Source organism: Pholis gunnellus, assembly GCF_910591455.1.
Source record: "Pholis gunnellus genome assembly, chromosome: 22".
NCBI lineage: Eukaryota > Metazoa > Chordata > Actinopteri > Perciformes > Pholidae > Pholis > Pholis gunnellus.
In genome coordinates, this window is record NC_136549.1 from 8,206,971 (window position 1) to 8,229,191 (window position 22,221).

At 42.7% G+C, this 22,221-nt stretch overlaps 1 protein-coding gene across 3 annotated transcripts in view; it reads right to left on the minus strand.

Moving 5' to 3' along the window:
- The window catches only part of cald1a (caldesmon 1a), a 50,426-nt gene extending 37,342 nt beyond the window's left edge, over nucleotides 1–13,084 (minus strand). For all 3 annotated transcript variants that reach the window (XR_013767609.1, XM_079183943.1, XM_079183942.1), the window contains exons 1-2: nucleotides 13,001–13,084; nucleotides 2,592–2,666 (exon numbers count right to left, since the gene is read on the minus strand). The gene's annotated coding sequence lies outside the window, so the exon portion shown is untranslated. The remainder of the gene's footprint in view (nucleotides 1–2,591; nucleotides 2,667–13,000) is intronic.
- Nucleotides 13,085–22,221: the final 9,137 nt, after the last annotated feature.

Below are 22,221 nucleotides of genomic sequence, written 5' to 3' on the forward strand. Positions count from 1 at the left end.
TTACAAAGAAGCGTAACATTTTAGAAAACGGTTATGTCCTTCCAACCTCCCCGGGTAACGAGTATCACTATTACACCTAGTTTAACCATTATTAGCTAAAAATCCAAAATTAATGAAGAAAATCTGAAACAATTCCATAAAAGTCTATGGAGCAGAGCCGGGTCGATGTCGGACCCTCATCAGAGCTGGCCGATGCTACGCTATGACTGGCCAGTCTGTGTTCAAGGGCGGGACTTAGTGAAGGGACAATGTGTTTGCTTAGTTTGTAAAAACAACATTAAAACGTACAGGTTAGTGCTATTCTTTCTCCCTGCTACCAGTCTTTATGCTAAACTAAGCTAATCAGCTGTAAATCTCCCTAAAGAGAAACAATCTTTTGATTGATGGGACAAAAGTTGATTGAGTTGAATTCAATAAATGACTGAAATATCTCCTTTTAGGGCAACATTACTCTTTAAAATGAACATCTTTTGTTTCGCTGCCCGGCAATGAACAAAGTGATAAACAAGCCTATCCGGCTCTTTCTTCTCCTGCATGCTCAGGTTTCAGGTGGTTTTAGCTTTCAGCGCTGCAGCACTCTTATGTAAGCATCTCCTTGAAAAAATACTTCAGATAATCTGGTGCAAATATCCAGAAAGTCAAATAACCTCAATAAATATGCACCCCTGCACTTGACACGCGATATTAGCAGCCTGTTGTGTAATTCCACAAGGACATTACAGTCAAAACCTTCATCTTTTTGGACCAAATGCGATATCTGAACATACATACTATAAAGGGCCAATACTGCATAAAAAAAACACACTATACTATGATCAAACAAACCAAGACTAATGAATAAATACATGCAAGTTTCCAAAAATTATTTTGCTGTCATAACAAAGAACAGAGTTATGATGGATACACGAGGACAACATCATCAAGTCTCTCAGTGCCTTAGGGCGCACTGCGACTTGAGTCTATTAAATAGGACTGTAAATAAATAATGACAGACAGACGCTGTATGAAGCCAATGACAAAGGAGGTGATGGTAAACTCAATGAACTGAAAAAAAACATCTTAACTGGTCCAAATTGCACCAAATTCGACAAGCACTCCCTTGGGTCCCAAGCAATACACCCACCAAGTGTGAAATAAATCAGATGAACGGCTCTCGAGATAAACAAACTGAACCACATATATACATACAGACAGAGATTCCTAGATTCATAGTTAGACGCACACAAGGACATGTGACTTGCTATGAACCCATTCCTCATCCTTCTCTCGTGTCCATTTCTAAAGGAACAGCAGCCTCCTCTTGTTCCTTTAGGACAGCCCGTCTTGACACCTGCCGTCTGTCAGAGCATATGAGGCCGGGGAAGGAGTCTCTGTCTCCTCAACAGGACATTAATCTGCTACTAGTGGGCTGACCAGGGAGACTAGTGGAACCAGAGAACTGATATATGGTTGGCTTTAGCCTGAGCACTGCTACTGCCGACGCTGCAGCTAGAGAACAGTTTATCCAGCTGATGGCAATAAAGCAGAGTCGAACGGAAAAGGATAAAAACAGGACAGAACAGAGCAGAAATGACCTCTACTACGCCTAAAACCTGTGCTTTCTTACAGGTCTGTGAGCAAAAGTTCAGCTCTTGTAACCAGAAACTGAAAGATCACAGTTTCAATCACTGCAAAAAGCCAGCGCGTCTGGCTATAAGGCCCCCAGGCAAGAGCCTGAACTTGTACTCTTTTAATAAGTGTAAGTCACTCGAGATAGGCACCAAAGCTCAATGACTGAAATATAAAAGTATATGTGATTAGCATGATCCACGGCGGCCTACAGCCTCTGGTATATACGGGCAATAACATGACATGCTGGAAACATTAAGAAGAACATAAAAATGTATTTCTCATAAAGCTTGAGAGGTTCCTGATGTGTTTCTAGAAGGCAAAACATGGAAAGAAAATGGATCTGCTGAACATTTGTGACATGCTTCCTATAAAAGCCACGTTTCTGTCATGGTGGACGTGTGGCTCTCCGTGGCAGGAGAGAAACTTCACTTTGGTGAAAGAGGGAGAGAGAACCAGAGGGATAAAAAAAAAAAAAAGGAATATAAACGGCGGAGTGATTTATGTGGCTGGCTATAACCACAGAAAGAAAGAACGTCTTCCCATCATACCTTACATGGAAACATACATGAGGTTAGAGTGAGGCTGTAACGCATGATGCAATGCCCCCACATACTCCGTGCCTGCTGAAAACATGACAACTGAGTTGCAAACCCTGGCACAAGTTTGCCTTTTTTTGCGCATGCATCCCAGGAAAACACAAAGAAAACCACGTTTGCGGGGAGGACGTATTTATTTAAATCTCTCCAGAATGTCATAAATCTTTATCTCTTTTGCCTTGTTTTAACACACAAAGTTAGTAAATCACAGCAGCGGAATGCCAATTTTTTGAAGTGTGCAGCGAGGCTTTTCAAGGGTATTACATGACAAGGTATTTTTCAAAATAAGGGGCTGCATTCCTGGAGAGAGATAGGAGGAGATTAAGGAGCGGGTAGGGTTGTGGGTGAGCAAGATGACCTGACCGGAGTTGGTCTATTACTCACAGTGGATGTGGAGAGGTGGAGTAATCCCCTGACAGTGCTTTCAGCTCAGTCCTACTGGTGGAAATCGGAGGGTTTCTTTAGGGAACACACAGACAAGAAACTTGTAAAATAGATAAAAGGCAGAAAAAGGGATGACAATAGAGAGCCTTTCAGTCTCTCTCTCTCTCTCTCTCTCTCTCTCTCTCTCTCGGCTGCGGTCCTGACATGCTCTCCGAGAGTGGGGCAAAGCCATTTAATGGTGGATGAACTTGGACTCCTTAGCCAGGTGTGGAAACTAGAAGATGTCTCTGATCAGTAAGACACATCCATCAGTGTTACACTGCACACCCAACACCTCTCACTGTTGGGCTACCGTAAAAGGTACTTAAACAGTTACATTGACATTCAGCGTTTCTCTCAAAAAGAGTGTCACGAGTCTCCTTAAACCTTTTGGAAGGCAGCATGTTAGCAAACAGCTAGCCATTTACACGTACGGCAGAGATGGAGCAACATTAGCATTCATTGGGGGTCATGTGTCTAGCAGCCTGGCAAATGTAACTCCAATATTTGCTGTTCTTTTAGCTCCGTTTTGGTCTCTACCAATTGGTAAATGCTGTCGGTCTCTTTGCCGTTTGGTGCTGGGCAGGTAATCAAAACGCAGCCAGCTGCTCCGACCAAAAACAAAGCTGAGGAATGAGACTGAACTTGCATTGCTGCAAAACCATGTAAAAAGGTTCGTAGAGCTGAAGGGAACTGCCGAGTCATGTGATATTTTTCTGCGTGATTGTCACTCTGAGCAGCATCTTTCACTGTTTTTTGGCGTTTTACATCAACCAACTGTTTATCTTTTGAATGGCGTGAAACCGTTGCATCTCGTTTTTCTGCATTCATCTACCACCCTCTGCAGTCAGCAGGAGTTAGTTTTGCATTGCATTAAAAGTTCAATCGTACTTTTAGGTCTATCTAAGAGATTCAATTCAATATTTCATGAATTTTCCAGTAATACTTCTCTCTAAATGGAAGCTGGCACATATCGACTGTGCAACCAGCACAGGGGAGAAAAACACTGTAGTTATTGGAAGAAGTACTGTAATAGAAAAAGGTAAAGCATTGCTCTTGACAAAGGACTGCAGAAGTCAGCACAAAATTCAGTCGAGTAAACCAGTCCTAATCCCAGTCCAGCTAGGATGACAGATATGATGCTCGGAACTAGAAATGTGGAGCACGTTCACTGAGATGAAAATGAAATCCCAATAGATATCATACCCCTGTGAGAAATGTGGCATTTTTTTTCAATCTTTCAGCGGTCTGTAGTATCGAGTATCGAGTATTAAAGCATTAGCATTGCTCTTGACTTAGCGGATGCACATTCTCTAAGTGGCAGAGAGCTCAACTTTCCTTTCCCAAAAAATACATTCCACTCTCCTCATACCTGAGATCCTTTCAGGGCTCTACAGGGCTAACGCTCACTAGCTTTACCAGATCTCGTTTTTTGCGCATGGCTGTGCTGGCTTTTATTATTAGTGTGGCAGCCAGCCAGCTTGGATGGGCACACGTCTACTGCCCCCCCCCCCCCTTCCACAAGGTGAAAGGCCCGAGCCGGGGTCTTTAATCTGTAGGTATACAGTAGGTAATTCATGACACTTTATACTCTGCACTCTCTGCAGGTGTGTTTGTACTGTGTTCATTGTTTCTGTCAGTCTAGAGGCCAAAGTGACCACCAGTGCAAATACGAGAGATCTTCACATTTGCAGTATGCAGTGGCCGAGCAGCTATTGTCAGTAGAGCGTCTTGAACTGTGTCCTGCAGGAGAGATACCCCCCCGTCTGTCTCTATTTCTTCTCTTTCTGTGGTTATGTGACTTTGGGATCCATTGCCAGAAATTCCAGGAAACCCTAGAGCTTCATGAGACACAACAAAGCTCTCTCTCTCTTACTCCGTCTTTGTCTCTCTCATTGAAGATTACACTATGTTTCTCCGTCTGCCTTTTGCAGGCCTGGGAGCTTTGCAGCTCATTCTCCCTGGGAGCTGAAAGTAATTTTATTCAGTGGCTTATTGACTCATATCATACCATTTTAAATGGTGGAGTTTCTTACTTTTAATGCCTGTGCTAATTCTAGACCACATACTCTTTAGACCATGCAAGACGCAATCACTGAATGACATTAGCATGATGTGGCATTTACCACTAAATTGAGGATAAAATTCAGCTTTAGAGGTTAATTTATGTGGGGTACTTAAGCCTCCTAATTCCTAAATTTATTAGAATAACACATATCTCAGACAACCATGAAATTGTAAATAATTGAGCGGTGCTCTTACGAGGCTTCTCTGGTTGCTCCGTTGAAGTCGCTTCAAGCTTCTTTTTTTTTAGCTGATGGCAAAACTGCAAATGAGATTTGGTTCACAAAGCAGAGCTAAATGGGAATAAATCCAAAACGACTGCATCTTCCCTGGCTATAATCTGTCCATGGGGGGGGTTCACCCATCTCCTCGCGCTAAAAAAATCATCTCCTCCATCTGGATCACCTCTGCTCTCAAACACATAGCTGTCTGCTGAACCCCTCCATGCACGCAGACACACACCTACAGACATACCCATTCACCCTCACCCACCACCCACCTTGTGTTTATGTTCGGAGCTTGAGTGACTGGTATTTCATTTCGGCCTGCCCGGAGCCCTTTCGCACAGTTTGGCTTGGCCGGTGTACCATTACTGGTCATTAAGTCTAACCTGAACTAATAGGAGCCCGTTTTCCAAGGTGGTCTCCCAGGTGGCTGTCACAGAATTGAGTGGCACTGCGGGGCTCGTCTCAGGCACACGGAGTCTCGTGAAAAAAAAAAATCCGCCGGGACGCGAGCCAGATTCCATCATACACGGGACGCGGACTCTTTGATAACAATAACCCATTGTTCTAGGGGGGCGTCTGGGTGTTTTGTTTCTCATTAAGGCGGGTTTAATGAGGCCGGCCATTTAGTTAGCGACGGCACATCCACCTCCCAGACTTACAAATCATAACACATCACCAAATGATTCCTAATGTGTCACTTAATGTTCATTGCTTATACAAGGATGCTTACGTTCCCTTTATGCAATGGCATATTTCCAGTGAATGCCTTATGACTGTATTAATATACAACAGGGATGTTATGATACCAGACATTTTGGCATCAACGTGGTACCAACGTATCGGTTCTCGAGACATCTCTCATATTAGAAACGAGTGTTTTCATTCACCATAATCCTAAACGGCATAATATTCAAGTGGCAGATATCTCATTATAATATAAAGCTGTTCATATGTTTTAGCTGTGCCCTTCCTTCTGTGACATGTGTCATCATTAATCAGAAGAGAAGGAGCCATTAGTCTAAATACGGGGGTAATTAATCCACGCTCACACTCCATTAGACGTCATGCTCAATTTGTGCAGAGAGCTGTGTACTGGGTAAATAAGCAGAGACGACGGGACCCACAGCTATCATCCCTGTCGAGGTGCTAACATGCATTTCCCAGAAAGCTTTCATGTAAACACACACTTAGTTTAAGTGGATGCTACAACTTCAATTGAATAAAGAATATATTTTTGTCCATATCAAATAATTGTATTCATGTGTTTTTCTTAACGGAGGGAATTTGTGAAAACTGCTTGTCTGATCAGAGGATAATCGTACGCATATGTATCTCAGTCATAACAAATGTGACTAGACTTCGGCATTAAAGCCAAACCTTCAGCCTCCAACAAGGTTCAACTGCAGCAGGGCATATAGCATGAATCAGCCCTTAGTTTAATAAGTACCATTTGGCTGTCATCTCGGCGGCCGTGGAGCTGCTCTATTACAGTAAAACCCCTCCAGTACAGAGCTGGGGTTATTCAATAAAAACCTGACTGAGTGTTTCTCCCAATCACCACTGGCAGAGCTCTGATGAGGTAAAAAGCTCTCCTATGCCAGCCTCTGTCCCTGCGGAGGACTGTCTGATTAAAATAGTTTTCTGAGGCCATATTTTTGTTCTCCTTGTCCATTTGCCAGACCCGAGCTGGAGTACAGAGGGAAAAAATTGACAAATTACCTAATGCTTACTGAAATGAATCCACAAAAAACAATCTAATCTATAAAGGGTAGCCGGATAGAGATTTCTACTTTTTAGAGAAATAGCTGGTATCGTTGTCTCAAAGACACACACACACATACCCTACATTTATTACTGGTGTTAAGGGAGGAAAGGCTTTGCATCAGCCGTTCTGCGCTTTTGATCTTCAGCCTTAATCACTTTCAACCCCCCCCCCCCCCCTCACACACACTTATCCCCACCCCCCTCCCCTCCCCTCCCAACAAGGCAGTGACATGTGAAGTGGAAAGAAATGGCAACAGCGGAGTGGCCCACTAGAGCCGGCCTTCTTACTCTCCCGTCCTCCTGCCTTGCGTGTAATGCATTCCTGAGCAATCCTCGGAGGCTCATATGTAAATGCCCGGGTATGCTTCTGATTAGGAGGCACAAAGAGTACACTCTATAAATGCACTCTTAAACAATTACCGCTGCTCCCGACTGCAGCCCCGACACAGACCTCAGACTGTGCTGCTGCCTGACTGGCGTGTTCAGGTGGGAGAGATGGACGCGGACCATTTCAAACAGCGTGCCTCGGTACGAGACACGTGTGCGGAGTCAGATCGAGAAAGGTTTTGAGAAACGAGACAAAGTCGATTTAACGAGCACCCGACCAAAAGGAAAATAGTCACCCACACTTTTGATTGCCAGTGAATGGCTTAAAGCTGCTGTAATCAAAATGTTTATATTAACAATGGGTGTTTGTCTTTTGTCTTTTAGCGACGGGCCCACAGATCACTGTAATTCTGCAGCGTAGCATTTTAGCTTTTTTAGCACTTTCGTTTTGGTTATCTGGGGCCGCAACTTAACCGTTTTAGTTCACTCTCACCGCTCTCATCGTTTTCATGATTCAGATGTAATGAAAGACATCCTGATGAACCCACTGTGCACTACCTGGCCAGCACCAAACAGCAGACCGGCTAAGCTAGTGACAAGCTAATGAACATAGCGGAGTAGTTAGCTGCTTTGGAGCCCGCTGTTTACCTCAGGAGTTGGTGGAGACCAAACACAGAGCTAGAGGGAGAGAGAATATTGGACATACATTAAAATTCCACACGAATGATAATGTTGCTGTTTTTGCAAGCACGTTTGCCTTACCAACTAAAATGAAGTGTGTTTGCATGTTGTTTCTGTTGTGCCTGTAATGCAGGTTTAAGTCAAAAAATTATAAAGAATGTCCTGGTTCCACCTTCTGATGGAATTTATGACATTGATTGGAAAACAAACAATGAAGTTATTAATCAATAAAGTATTTGGAAGACTCAATGGTGTAAATAATCATTAGTCAAATTCCTAAATATATTAATACGTTGCGAGACCATCTGACAATATCGTACTCTACAAAGATTTGACACCAAATTTTCCGCACTTGGTCGGAATAAAAGATATTCTGAACTTTGAAGCTCTTCCAGAGAAACACAGTAGAAGTCTGACTCATGTGAATACCCATGTAAGGACACAGTGATTGTTTTATGTGTATGAGGTAAGTCCTCATTTCCATCATTACCACATACAGGCCCGATCACGCTCTTTCCAGTTCTCACTCCCATGATGGCAGCCATCCAATGTGGACTCTCAAAGCCGTCCTTCCCATTCGCCATACACACTTCAGCACACGCAGCGGACTCGATAGCCACACGCAGAAATCCAGCAGGCCTATAACTGACCTGCACACTGCCCCGTCTGTCCCCGAGAGTCAGTCAGACTGCCCCGTGTCATTCATAGAGCGGTTAACCTCGCTAACCGTGTAAACACATGACCTCACCGGTCATGTGTTTACACTCAATGGTATTTTTCACACGCCGCTGGGATTTACATCACCTTATATAGTCCACGTTCCCCTAATTCCCCATTATCCTAGAATATGGGACTTTCAAAAAGGTGATTTGACAGGCTCTTGATTTGCCATGTTTGTTTAGTTTTGGGACGCTATGAGAGGGAAGACGAGAGGCGGAGAGGAGGGGGGAGGAGGGGGTGAAGAGAGGACAGGGAGGAAAGAATGGAAAGTTGGCGGGGTGAGGAAGTAGGGTGAAGTGAAAATGAACGTTATAGTCATCATTTCTTTTCGGGAGACAAGGGCTGAGGTAGAATAGATTGGTGTTAAAGGAGAGGAGGGAGGCGAAGGGAAAGTTAATGTAGCTGTTAGTGGAGAGACGAGTACGGTGGTTTCTCTGCCACAGGGACACACTGTGCACGTCTGAGGTCCCAGTGGGAGGACGCTGAAGGAAAACACAAGGCCAATCAGCTAACAGAGACATTTCCTGTGCTTGTTTTATCAGATGAGAAGAAGCCCAAAGGCTAAACGTCCCCCTTTAACAACGTTCTACACTTCTCGGAATAACCCGCTTTAGGGAACGGAGAGGAGAACATGCATCTTTGCAGGATGACATCAGAAGCGCTGCTTTCGGAGCACTGACCTCACTCTCACACAATCAATCATCCACAAAAACCATATGAAATGCAGACCACGTGAGCAAGAGAGGAGGTTTTACCTTTTAAGATATAAAGCACGGCTGCCTCATGAATTCAATCATCACCCAGTAAAAAAAACGAAAGACTTAGCTCGAGGAAAAAAATACAATAGTCTCTTTTTATGGCTATGAAACTTCTGGCGGAGCCTGGCATCTGGCAACCCGCAGATGGTGGGCCAATATGCCAATTACCAACACCGACATGCCATGCTGCCTATTAGGCAATCTGGCCTTGAGTGATAGCACTTTAAAGTCAGAAAACGACAGGAGTGAGAGGCTGATCTAACAAACCCTCTTCATCGGAGTGTGACTAAAGCCCAGATGAATTCAAACACAGGTCTTTCATGCCCACATGACTGCTTCAGTCAGGAGAATCAAAGTTTGGGAAAATAGTTTGGAAAAAAGTAAAGATAGAGATCCAGGGAGGACGGATCATTATGAAATTCTTCATGCACGTGTGTGAATTTGAATCTGTGGCTTTGATGAAAGAAGATTTCATTTGGTGGTGAATCTACGATAGGCCATGGTGTGGGTGGGCGAGAAGAGAGGGGACTGGGAGAGTACGAATTCTCCATCACCCAAGAGACTAATTGTGCAGTGAACAACCGCCAGAACATCCAAGCACCGTGGATATTTCCCTACAGAACTGTTCCATGTCAGCCTGGCAGCATAATGAGGAACGTAGTTTTTCTTTTCCGAAAAGGCAAATAACAGGAATTTTAAATCTATATCATTAACATCTGCAAAACTCTTACACCATATTTTCCAGGACCTTAATAAACATCTTCTAAGGTTTCCTTCAGACGGGCTACCAGTTGTTGCCGCCCACTTGTTGAGCGTCGCTACGCGCTGAAAGAGTTAACAATTCTTTTCCAGCCTGAGATCTGCCCGTCCGTCCAAGCTCACCATATTATACAACTTAGTGTGCGGTTCTGGATGCGGCGCATTCAAATTACATGCTATCGAATTCAAAGGCGGGGGGGGGTTGGGGTGGAGGGGGTAGAACGAGTATGCTGTGGGGCTCCGGTCCAGGGCCAAGGTCCCATGAGCAGCTAGCTGCTTGTCAATCACAATCACTTGAGATGAGATGAACCCTGTCCAACTGCTGCCGTCGTCGTCCAGAAGACACAAGCCTTGACTGGTCGATGCTGAACAGAAAGCCCTCATTGTGCTTCTGCAGGCATGGGTAAGGGCAGCATCTCTTTCTTAAAACCATATTCTTGGAAAAAAACAAATCTGCATGAAATTAAGCCAAAGACTGGAACACACGAAACCTGCTTGACTTTGTTTCAAGTCTTGTTTTGAGAAGAAACCAGAAAATAGCTCTGGCACCTGCTGAGCAGAAACAAATGTACGTTTGGCCCGACGTGTCAGCATGCCATGCCTGGAAACCCAACCACATTTGGAAGAACCTACACACTGAACACAGTATAGGTAGAAATGTATTTTTTTTAAAAAAAGAACAGTACGATCTGATCATTTGTGTTAGAAAATCGCCTCTGCCAGTTTTCCATTCTATTCAAATTCAGTTTGCCACTTGGTTGGCTGCCTTAGCTCGGTGGCGGTAAGGAACTATTGCCTTGCAAGGAAACTCTGGATTCCTGCTTTGGAACTTGATACTGTGGTGGATTATGAGTATCTAGGATCAAACTATAGCAACGTACCCGCATATACTGCATGCATGTTGACACATCACTGCACGGGGATAGATTCACGAGTGCCCCGTGCTTTAGCACATGTTGCTTATGTTGAGAATGAGGCACACTAATTACCTGATCCGACATTTAACTTTAATCAAGTGTATAAGAGAACGGGGGGGAGAAGGAGAGGGAGCCAGCGTACAGTAACTAGAAGCCTTCACCGCACTGTGCAGTCCAGAGCCAGACTCCGGAAATGCATGGCAGTGTTCCCTACATCCTGCCCGCCCAGCCCTAACCCTGGCCCTGGCTCTCGCCCCACACTGCCAAACCCCTGTTATCACTATGTGCAATTACCTCCAGATTCTTCTGCTCTCATATCATATTGTGCCAATTACAAAAGCCCCTTTTAAGTACACTACAAAGCACTACGTGCACTTTAGCGTAAAGCCTGCAGTTCGCTGTGTGTGTTTCAGCCCAGGAAGAGCTGTTTGAGAGTATATATGCATGCAAAAACTGAAAGAAAAAAAACCTAGTGTAGTGATTTCCATCAGGGGTACTTGTATCCCAGGAAATACATATCTAGTTGTTATGTAGTATGTGAAAAGACAGATAAATAGAAAACAGGATTTGACAAAAATCCAACAAATCCACTTTAACACCTGAACACTGGATAAATGTTTAAATAGTTAGCTGAAAGTAGTGGATAAACAGATGAAATAGTTGACTAAAAGTAATGGATAAACTGCTGGAATAGTTAACTATAAGTAATGGTTAAACTGTTGAAACAAAGTCATGGATAAATAGTATCAAGCTTCTGTACATGTGACCAATGCAGCTCAAACATGAATACAAATAGAAGTTCAATCGTGTGAAGAAGTTGTTATCCACTTTTTGTTAAATATTATCCAGTTTGAAATCAATCCAAATGCACGTGACAGGTGGCGTCCCTGAAGGTGTACTTCGGTTCATCCGACAGGGCTGTGGGTGGAGAAAAATGTTGGGAACCGCTGTACTAGCAGACTGTTATGCATTGCATTCCAGAGGCTATTCCAATCACCTGTCACCAGGTTGGGCCTGCGCCTTATAAGGAGATGGAGGGCATACTCCATGTGTTTTCCAAACACTGCACAACTTATCAGATACAGTTTCATGGACAATTACTATGCTGTCTCTGGCCCGAAAGCAAAAGAACCTACAGATCTACCCTCTGCAGCTCCCTCCCTCCGCCCCTCTCCCATTTTCCATGCTTCCATTTCACAGATACTATGTAATAAAGCCGAGATCAAAAGACTTGCCGGCCAACTCAAGTACAATGAGAGTTGAGTAGAGCCTTTTCGCCTCAGGGGTGGTGGGATTGTAAAGAATGCGATACCTAAACGACGAGAAGTGGATTCATCTGTGAGTGCCTCTTTTTTTTTTTTGCAAGACTGCCCCCGGGGGCTTTTGTCTGCCACAGGAGATGCTGGATGTGTTTAAAGCTCAAATGCGACAATCGCATTCTGTATCTCGGCGTGATCGTGTGGTCAAGACTTGAACTTCGAGAGGATGCACGCGGTGTGCTGGGAGCCATACGGGGCCCACATCCTTTCCTTTTTGCCAACGTTGTCCACCTTCCATCCACATGTCACATTTCAACCGGTTTAGTCCACATTCTGCGGCTGTGGGTCAAGAAGGCTGCTTTCTTTCAGGAAGTGGAAGACTTGTTATTCACAACCAGGAATACGTGATGTCAACGTCGATTTAATGCCGATGACAAACTTTGCTTGCCGGGGGTTTGGAGCCCCCCCCCCTACCCCTCGCCCCGAAGGACTGAGCGCGCATTACAGGAGTGCACATACGCTTTTCTTTGTGTTGTCCCGCCGTTAACTAAACATTTACATGACAGCGTCGCTGCTCGGCCCATAGAAAAGTTTATTATAGCTCACAATCATGAGTTTGCTTTGCCTTTACGTGAACTGTTGTTGCACAAAGAGGGAGCGGCTTACAGCCAAGATATCCTTAACAAAAAAAAAAAAAAGTATCAGCAAGCAGCCCATGCGCACAGCGGAGCCCCATAATGTGATAATCTCCCGTCGTCAAAATAATGCTTTTTTTCATTCGCTTAAAGCGTCAGCGCGTCACAACACTTTCTTCCTAATCGCGTCTGTGAAGCTGTACGCGGTGAGTTCGCAGGCAGTTCAATCTGCTGCTTCTTCTTCTTTTTTTGCGCTTACCTGTGGATCTTAACGGGACAAAGTAGAGCTCTTGAGTCGAGTGTGAGGAGAGGAGAGGGAGCCAGTCTGCAGTCGGTCCTCCGCTACACTCAATGATAGAAACCAAACTGAATACCCGTGCAAGCCCCTCCCTTTAAGACACAACCCGCACATCTACTCTTGGCCGAGTTGTCCGCTCCGGTCTGCCCCTTAAAACGGGAAACTACCGCTCAGACTGCTTTACAAAGCGTTCACAAAGTCTGCCCCAGTGCGAAGGGACAAGTGTCAACTCTGCAAAGGAGCTTGTGCAGAACTCCTAACAGCGAAAGTGACTTTCGGCAGAAAGAGCCCTTTTTTTTGTGGTTATCCTTAAGGGGGCCTCTGAGAGAAAATCATCTGTCAAGAGCGATCATATGAAATATTCATCTTGGGACAAAAAGGAGGCCAGTGTGCTCACAGGCGGGCCGATAGGCCTAAACGCTCTCATGTTAATAGTAACGCTAACGTTCACGTGGGGGTGACTATCAGTGTTTGCCTCGCATGGATAAGCATTATGCACAATCTGTTACCGGTACAAAGAGATGCAAATTTAAAGAAAATGTTACTGTAATTTGGGTGAACTGACCCTTTAAACTAGAGTCGGGAGGAGAAAAGCCGTGATGTATTTGAGGGGAGAAAGTTACACAAATATGTTGACTATTTTTTAGTAATTGCAGTTATGATAGTTGAAATCCTGATTTTTCGTAACACTTGCAATCCTGTCTATGTGTATTGGTGGTTTATCTAACTAGAGCAACTTGTGGTTCAATGAAATGTGTTGTATTGCCTTTCAACATATTTTCTTATTTACTTTATAGAGAGGTGGTATCTGGACACAAAACCATGCCCACAATAATGCCACTACTGCATATACTGTGAGCATTTAAGCAGCACAATTTTAAAAAAAATACCTGTAATAATACATTTAACATTACAGATATTTTTAACTTTCCAGAGTAGACGAATTAGACTTTAAGAATAAAATATGTCAAGAGAGTGGGTTACCCGTCTTTTTAACAAGACTTTAACAAGACTGCAGCCACGCTAGTTGCTCTGAGGCTGTACTTAGATGAATGCTAACTTTAGCATGCTCTCAATGACAATGCTAACATGCTGATATTTAGCTGGTAATATCCACCATGTTTGCCATCTTAGTTGGGCATGTTAGCATGCTAACATTTAAGTTAGAAAAGTCTGGGGATCACAAAAGTGACAGATGTTACAGCTCACCCTGAATGGGACGTACAATTTCAAACCAATCAATAACTGTCGAGACATGCTAGCATGGCTGAAAAGAGGATGGGCATATGTCATTTCCAGCCATCTGGTTTGGAAACACAGCTGCAACATTAGAACAGGTAAACAAATACATTTTTTAATGGAGAACAGACCAAATAATTTTCATCCAAAAGATTCTGAAAATACTTTCAGAACAGTGAATATTGTTAAACAAGCAGATGAAGCGGAAAATCGGACGCTAGCTCTGTGACTCAAACGTTAAGGTATTTATAGTCAAATTAAAATAAAAAAATACTGGAATCATCCTGCAAAACACCAACCATTATAAGTTTTTAATTATAAAATTGTTGCTGAAACCCCCTAATAAAAAAATACACAAAGGATATCATGCATCAAGCACCAGGAATATTAATAAAAGTGTGGTGTCATGTTTGGTTCTCCCCCCCAGCCCTGCTATTTGTGACCTTTTGTCCGTCAGCAGTTTTAGTAAGGATGCAGGGAGTTAGGAGGTGACGAACACAATAGCCGCAGTGTTCTACTTTCTACTATGAAACAGCAGCATGGGGACACTGCCCCGCTTTGTCTTCCCCTTTAAAACAATGATGCTCGCTACAAAGAATGAACTCAAGTGCATTAGGCCACTGGTGCAGAAATGAGCACCATATGCATTGCTGCTCTTCTGCATGTGTTTCTTTGAGATAAAGTGAAATAAAGGCAGTCTGTTGATTGTGGGCGAACGCAAGTGTGTGTAAGTGTGTGTGTGTGACAGAATGAGAGACAATTTAGATGAGAAGAGACAAAGACAGAGTGAGGTGGTGATCTTAAATCCTTTGAAAAATTATGTATTTTAAGATAAACCTGTCATACTTTATCTTGCAGGTTTCTTTAAGACTTGCCGTCCAGTTGGCACACAACATCTTGGCCCCAAAACTGCATTACCCTCATGCAAAGTCACTTCATGAAATCATTTGATTGCCAAAAACGATGCTCTGACTGTGGCATGTTTATAGTTGGTGTAGTGCCCTTATATTCAGGGCCGATCCTAACTTGCTATATTTACATCATGACCTCAGGTGTTTACCTCAGCTACACGCTTTGTTTATGCTCGGCCTCCATAGGGCTGTGACCTAGCACAAGTTTTTTCATTGGAATAAATGGAGCCTTACTACAACAGAATGGACAGATCACCACATAAGTCTAACCATAACCATAAGCACCACTAGAGGTAGCACTGAACATATGGATAATTATGCATGTTTAAGTGCCCACAAACCAAAGAGAAGACATTATAGCCTTTGGGTGTTTTGCTTTCTGTGAGCTGTATGCAGCTGCTGTCAAGAATGCACAGATCTCAGGAGGCCCTGGTCAGACAGATCCCTACTGTCAAATCTACCTGACATATACCTTCACAATGTTACATCAGATGAAACACCTCAGAACCAATTATAAAGGCTTTAACAAAACATTTGACATTTTCCCGTTTCATCATATTGTTTTAAATCAGATGAAAGACTGTGTTGCCATCTTGTGCGAAACTGACTTTAGAGGTGAGGATGGGATTTGGCTTCAACGTTGTATTCAGTTGTAGAAAAGTGTTGGAGTTAATGATGAAAGTCCCAAATGGTATTCTGCAACCACGTTATCATGGCTTAATGAAACAAAAGTTTCCTTCACAACAATGAAAACCAGGGACATTTAGGAACGCTGCTGCTTTAAATAAAAACAGGATCTCTTTGTTCAAGAATAAAATAACCAACCAATGTCTGACATAAATTTAAAATGGATTAAAATATACTGCAGCCTTTCTCTCACTGTGTGTATGTATGCATCACAGATGATTGGTATCTAGGATGTCTCAGCTGGGGCAGGTACATACCAAATACCTGCAGCATCCTCGGTAAAGTCCAGGACTGTATCTCTGAACTGGACACGTTCAAAGACAAAAATGTCAACAAAGGATAGACACCTGCACTAGTAAACATTTGGATTATTTCCCTAGTGCATGATTCATGTTTGATTTAATACTGACTACGGGTCCGCACCATTCCATGGACAGACAAAAAGATTATCATAAGAATGTCAGATTGATGTGTCCATCCGTGGCACCACCTTTCCAACAAAGATAAGAGACAGCGTTACGAGGTCACACTAAAGTGGGGATTAGGCCATTAAGATGCGTAGAGATGGTTCGCCATGAAGATGACATCGTCCGTGAGGAAGGCACTAGCATTTATATGTCTTGATGACAATAATGACATGTAATGGGTAATGTAAATCATTTCGAACAAGGTGGAATACATTTGTGGATCACTGAAAGAGTTACTGTTTCAAATGAAATTCAAGCCTCCAATGTTTATGTGCATGATGAACACGGCTTTCCCTGCACTAAGCCATCTGACCCCGTCCCACGCCTAATGTCCATTATATAAAATGATTTATAATGATCAATTTCACGTAGCGTGCAGCAGGGCTCAGGCAGGGATTAAAAGCCTTGCTGTGACACACCTGGCTCAAGTTCTAACTCTTTCACATGTACAGGGGCCCCAGGACGGGTCCCTGGGGGCCTCCGTCACACCAGCTATAAGTCTAACTAAAGCAAACACAGTATTCCTCGTTTGTTGACTTTAACAAAATGTTGAATCTAGTCAGGAAAACATGAAAGTTTGTCAAAAGAATGTCTTGATACATTTACGTAAAGAATGTGGTTTAAAAGGTAAAAACTCTTTCATGTGGCTTTTTATGACATTAAAGTAGCTCCGAACTGAATTCCAAAAGCATGACGCTGCCCACATTAAACATTATGAAGAGACATGTTAACATCATTACTCTAGAGAAGATGAAACTCACCTCTTTTTTAAAAGATACATCAAGGGGTAAGAGATTTATAGCTTCTGGCTTTCTGCATCTATAACCTAAACCCCCTGGACACACCTCACAGAAAACACTAAAAAAACAACATTTGACTACAGATGAGCTAACAAACAGTCCCTCTGGTAACTTATCTCACCAGGCTGCAACAGTTGCCAAGTGCTCTCATGACCAAAAATCCACCACTGGCATCCATCTAATTTCCAAAAATGGGTCTTCGCCATATTGTCAGTGGCTTTTTCCCTACTGCGTCATTTTAAGACATCACTGGAGAGTTAGTTTATCATTATATGAGGAACATTCTGGTTTCAAGGCATTTACTTTTTTAATAAAAAACAGGGATTGCAACTAGTATTCTGCAAACTCATTTTCATAGGAACTAAAACACAGGATGTAATATAGGTATCCAGTGTGAAGCAGCAACATATGTAGAAACCTGGCTTTAATACGCGGTAAAGAAAGAGCAGTGAGTAAGAGAGAGAGGATGTCACTGGGGTTATTAAGTGGGCACCTCCCATCACAGATGTTTAGCTGAATCACCCCCATGACACCTCTGCGAGGCTCCTCTGAATCCCAGCACCGCCACATCAACAAACATGAAAAGATAAATATCTGGATCAGGACGGATCTCACCGCCACGACTTTGGTTGATACATGAGAGGTAATTCAAAGCCCATCAAAGACTTTTCATGTCGAGCCATTCGACTGAACAGTAATACCAGCAATTAATGTTAATATGAGGGTTCTTATTGCTTATTTCTTGCTTGTTTCAGTCTAAACTGCACTGACAGACACAAGACAGCAGCAGACAATACAGCTTTGATATAATTTCTGCTCAGGAGTCAAAGCTGGGGCAAATATAACATTGTGTGGGATGTTTGAGATTGCCACGGAAACCCCATCTGTGTCCAATCCCAACAAGGCCATCTGTTCAGCATACAAAAAGCAAAATGACAGGAGGAAGGGTATGGGAGAACAGGAAACTGTATTTTTGGCACTTGTATATTTTGTATACACTGCACATGTGGACATGTAGTTCTGCCACCTGCAATCACAACATGAATAATTCAACAATCCACTCAAACTCGACCTGCTCACTCAATGTAATTCCAGACACTCATCCCTCTAGTACCGGCTTAATTATTACACACACACACCGCATTGTTTCTGTGGGCCAGAAGTGGCCTGAAGTGAAATCTTCTCGCCAGAGTACAGTCATTCCTTCAACCCTTTTTCATGCATCAGTAAAGAATGAATGGATGAATGGAGGGTGATGCTTGGACAGCCCCTGGTGGAGATTACGATAAAGTGAACATTGTGAGGATGAGTCAAATCCCTGATTTGTTATGGTGTCAGCAGTCTGACCTATACTGCCACCACCAGTTCAGAATGTAAAGTAGATATAATCCTGTAAAAAGACAGCTCCGTGCGATGATAATTTGAAGATTCACATGCCAGTGTGTCACACTGAAGATCTTTGAAGATTATATATTTTCTCTCTCTCTAGGTTTTGAAGATCCTTCAATTTACATATATTTCAAATAAATGTTTTATAATTTTCTAAAGCAGCCGCGGCAAAGAGTCCCAGAGCTACTGTGTGTCGTACTCGCTGTGGTTGCACGGCACTGTAAGATTCCCTCAGTGTGATAGCTGTGTGTGTCCAGTCTACTAAGAACGTGGACCATCACTAAAACATGTAGACACGGTGCAAAAGGAATGTTCTAGTTCTTCTTTCCAGCCTACTGTGAAATTATTTGAGGGGAGTTCTATAAAAAGGTGCAGCCTTGATCCCATGGCTGTATCTAAAAGAAATCTCATAGAAAAACTAGAATTACCGTCACGCTGTTATGTGCATCCTCCAACCAGTCATGTTGCAGTTACATCCATGTACGTCCAAAATGCAATCACTTCATCACTTTATCCTACGAGACATTTGTGTGAAATTGCCATAATTAGTGTCTGAATGTTCGAGTTACGGCCAGAAAACACAAAAACCTGCAACTGCCTAATTCTAATCAGTTCATCGTCCAAGTAGACGTTAGTGCCTCCTCTGTTTTATCACTGTTAGGGAAACTAAAAGCCAAGGTTACACATTGTTTTTGTAGTTATATTTAAGTATTTTAGAAAACGTTAAAAGTTTACAGTCTTGTATCACAGAGCCATGAAAATAAAGTTTCAGCTTAGATATAATAAACTGAAATGGCATGTGCCTTTGACGATCATCAATTATAATATACCTCCTTTATTTTATTAAGTTTTTATTCCATATCAGTAGTATTAGTGATCCTAATTCTGCATACTTGCATAACAAAATGTAGACTGTATATATATTAAAATGCATCTCTAAAGTTACTGCACTGGCCTTACTTCATCCTTCTGTCTTCATGGTGCTTCGATTTGGTCTCCAGACGGCTTCACTTGCTTCAGGTTCTGTTCAAACACCTTCTGAAATCATGACATGGATCTGAGGGTCAGAAACAGAAGGAGAAAAAAAAAGCCAGTCAGGTTTACTTTTTCCATTTCCTCTATTTCTCTTTGCAGTCTTCCAAAAGTCTGATGTGGATACGTTGCAGGCAAATACAGCATGCATGCAAAGAATATATTATATTCTGTATCCTTTGTGGATTAGAGCAGATCACAAAGTCTGCAGAATACAATCCGACATGAAGCATAACTTTTCATACCAATCTCTGCAATCCCCTGTGAGTTCAGGCAGTGCATACAAGATCATAATGTCACTTTGGTGTGGTTAGAGACGTAAATAGATATAATCTTGGAAGGAGGATTAAGATGAGAGTATAGCATTTGATCTTCAAAGGGCTGGAGGTTATCGCAGGTAAAGTACAAGTACGGTTAGCCTCCATAAAAAAGTCTGACACAGAGTTTGACTTCTGTTCATTTCCATTACAAAGACAAGTACCTCGTTCTCATTCTTGGGCACCTTCACCTCAATATCGTAGCGCTCATCATCTTCTGTGTCAATCTTTCACTGCAAATCTGCACAGAGCTCCTGTGAAGAGAACAGACTTCTTTTAAAGCACAACGGTGTGCAGAAGGGGAAGGAGGAAAAAAAAACGGGAATAAAGAGAAAGAGAGGAATGATTTATCATCAAATGGCATGTAAAAGCTTTAAAATTTCACTTAGCCGTCAAACTAGACAGGCGGCAGGATGTCTTCTAAAGTGGATTTTTAGAAAGAAAAGTATACAGCAGAGTGAGAGATGTTGTTTGTCTGAGGAACACTTGGGAACGGTTGCAGCAAAGAAATGTTTGTTTGATATTATAGACAAAATGTATCCACATATCAGCCTTTTCTAAACCATTCTGGATACAAGAACAAGAGAGCCGAGGAACACAATGTACCCAGAGACCTGCGATGAGCTATCCGGCCCGGCTATTCAGTTTGTCGATGACTCTTGATAGTGTGAAATAATATTTGATGGCTGAGTGACAGCGATGACAAATCACAAAAACAAATGCAGCATTCTACGGAGAACAACACCAAAACCACAAAAGGCCAACGATGACATACGATGGATTACCTCCAGAATCCAATTGCCTGTGAGTCTACAGTATGAGCAGGACACAGACATACCATACTGTTTGTACCTTTGGTGTTTGCTAACCTTTACCTAGCATGCATAATGAGATATTTCAGAGTTTGTCCAAAAAAACTGAAAAGATAATCCTATTGTGATTAAATAATTAACCACCCAAGTGGAGAGATGCCTTTTATTTGTTAAACCTGTAATAATAGTCTGTTTTTGTTGCTAATTAGAGGGTAGTGGAAACAAAACACAACAGTAACATTATCATGTTTTTAGTTAGTATGGCAAATGTGTTAACAACCAGCTGCATATACACATCCAGCAAATACCGAACAGCTGTCTTTTTATTAGTTGAATGCTCCACTATGTTCACCAGCTAGTTGCTAACTTTGTTTGTCTCTTGCTTGGGGCTGGGCGGGTAACGTACTTCGGGTTTATCAGAACACAGCTGATGAGAGCGGTGAGAGTCAATCAAAAAAGAAAAGCTGCGGGTCGTAAAAAACAAAACAGTGAGCTGAAAAGACACCGAAACGCACCGTAGGCCCGAGGGAAACTGCAGAGTCGGGTTTTTAAAACTGTTAAAAACCTTTCACCTACAAATAGTCATTTGAGTCATGGTAATTATAAAAATACTGAAAATAGCTGCTTTAAGATACTGTATTGTTTACTTTTAACTTTCAACCAATTAGCAAAGATACAGAATAAAGACTCATACCGAACCTCTGCTAAGTAAAGACTGTGTTTCTTTTGGAACCGTCCGGTCTTGAGTCGTGCTTTTGAGTCCGTGCCTCCGTAGTGGCTTCAAAACACAAACGAGAAGTAACATTTAGCATTTGAGACGGACGTACAGTGTACCGGTATCTGAGCTTGATAGTTCATACTCGACCTGGGAAATACCAATTTGGCACAAACAAATACTCGACGCAAGGTTCCCTCGCTTGGCATTGCCGAAGATTCCACCACATCCCATAATTGGTATTCTAAGCTTTCATGAAAATGGTAACCATTTCCTTGACAGCCGAGCAACTCCATCCCCCGAGGAAGGCCATGCGAAGTGGCTAAAAGACCAAGTAAGTTGACTTTGTGTTGGGAAACTTTCGCCTAACACATTTACTGGCTAATAAAGAGCGCCTTTAAAAGGCCGGCTCATAAAAAGTTAGCGTTTCAGTCCATGCACTCATCTGTGATATTCTGTGTGTCACTTGTAAAGGCATGGCACTCTCATCAATTGCAGGGTATCTGATTTTCAACACAAGTCTTTATCTTTTCTCTGTACTTATGGTGCAGCTGTTCTGTACCTGCGGTCCCCGAGCAGAAAGGTTGAGAGCACTTACTCTCTTTTATCACTGCCTCTGCAATCTTGACTTTCTGCTCCACAACCAGTAATGCCTCTGCCCTTTTTTAGCAGCTTGCCATGTCGATTAGCCATGTATTAAGTTTATAGAGCATAGTGGAGACAGTTCACTCTGCACAGTGTTTGCCACTTGGATTCCAACGCACGAGCCTGCATTAGACTCATGATACCAGAGGCTGCAGAGTGGATTACCCT